This window comes from Octodon degus, unplaced genomic scaffold (assembly GCF_000260255.1).
Source record: "Octodon degus isolate 3935 unplaced genomic scaffold, OctDeg1.0 scaffold00143, whole genome shotgun sequence".
NCBI classification, from domain to species: Eukaryota; Metazoa; Chordata; class Mammalia; order Rodentia; family Octodontidae; genus Octodon; species Octodon degus.
The window spans coordinates 1,678,495-1,680,218 of NW_004524719.1; the positions used below are offsets into that span (position 1 = coordinate 1,678,495).

At 54.7% G+C, this 1,724-nt stretch overlaps 1 protein-coding gene and 1 non-coding gene across 3 annotated transcripts in view; one reads left to right on the forward strand and one right to left on the reverse strand.

Moving 5' to 3' along the window:
- Positions 1-1,724, reverse strand: part of Cdh18 (cadherin 18) — a 357,410-nt gene that overhangs the window by 20,200 nt on the left and 335,486 nt on the right. The window lies entirely within an intron of this gene.
- Positions 600-704, forward strand: LOC111812806. Its single transcript, XR_002818202.1, has one exon. It is a non-coding gene; the product is annotated as a U6 spliceosomal RNA (small nuclear RNA).

The following is a 1,724-nucleotide window of genomic DNA, read 5'->3' on the forward strand; positions in this document are numbered from 1 at the left end:
AAAGAAAGTTGGAACTTCTGAGCTGACCAGTAGTACTCCAGAAGTAGGAAGATAGAAGCCCCTTCTAAGAAAACACCTGTTTGTTGGCCTTAGGAAACTGCTAAAGCAAGATAAAAGAACTGCAATTCCAGAGAAGGAAAATGCAGCAGGTGAATGGTGAACACCAGACACCATTATTCTGCAGGTATCTGCTTACGTCAGGGGCTAAGAGGACACTGGAACCATAAAACAGAGACAAACAAACCAGGAGAGAGCTGGGGAATTTTTGTGGCTTATGATCAAACTGGAAAGTGAGAGGCCTCAAGCCTGAAGACAGGGCTGACTTTACCTAAGGAGATATTTGGCAATGTTGAGACATCAAGCAGGATGCTAAGTTGCAAAAAAAGCTGAGCCCCTAAGCTGAAAAGGCCTGGCAGTCAGAGAGCAACTAATTGCTCCTGTTGTGAATGGGAGCAGGTAATGATTCATGTGAATAAACAGGGCCCCTGTGCAGGCAGGCTCTTGGTAAAATGCCCCAGAATGTCCTGTACCAGGAGCAACCGGAACAGATCGGAAATGAGCCCCATCTAAGGAGAACGGCAAATCACAACTGACTCTCGGAGCTCACTGCGGCAGCACATAGACTAAAATTGGAACAATACAGAGAAGCTTAGCATGGACCTGCGCGAGGATGGCATCAAATCTGTGAAGCGTTCCACATAAATATAAGATGAATCAAAACTGACTTTTAGCTCAGACTTTCATTGAATTAAGTGATAACGTCACTTCTAAATGCTTACCAGAGGAAACGGGAAGTACAGAATTTCTACAAAAAGACCTTATGCTTTAATTCTCTGCTACTTCAATGGGTCGAATGTTTCTGTCCCCTCAAAAATATAGGTGCAGGAAACTGGCTCACCCTCCAAAGGCCTTGAACGGCGGCACGTTACCAAGGGCGCGTGCACATCCTTCCTGAACGGACGGAATCCCGTCCGCAGTGCTTAGCGGAGGGAGTTTTCCTTTCTCTGCCTCCTGCCCAGGGATGGCTAGCGTTCACACCGTCCAGAAAACGCAAAGGCTAATCTCCATCCTGCAAGGAGAGACCAGGCTCGCACCAGACGGCAAATGGTCGTCGTGATCTGCCTGCCTTCACGCGCGTGGGGAATGAATACTGTTCTTTGTGTGCGTTATGAGGCCTTCTGGCAAGGCCGCTCGGGAGCGACGAAGGCCTCCTCCGGCCGTGGTGGCGGTCACCTAGACTGGCTGCGGGCGTGCAGGCCGAGGTCGTGTGGCCGCCCTGTCTCCCCTGAGGCCCCTGCAGGAGCGGGCGTCTCCTCCAGCACGCAGCGTGAGCTGACACGGAGTGCAAAGGCGTAAGGTTAATGTGCTAAAGAAAGAAGACACGACAGCAGAGCAGCGCTGTGGTCAGTTTGCCTATCGGGACGGCCGCGGCGGCGCGGGGGCGAGCAGTCCGCGTGCTCCGCAGTGGGGCGCTCCGCGGGGCTGCTGCGGCCTCCTCCGGGCGCAGATCGCGGCTGCACGAGCTCCGCGGCCGGCCGGCCGAGAGGGCAGGTGAGCAGCGGAGCGCCACCCGCAGGAGCTAGCGGCAGCAAGCAAGGTGGAGCGCTCAGCGAGGCACCCATTTTGCAACGTCCCTGTCGATGGGCGAATTCCGACTTGAGGGGTGTAAGACGCACGGCCAGGAGGGCCTCCCGGGAGGGGAGCGGCCCGGAAACGCGCTGGCG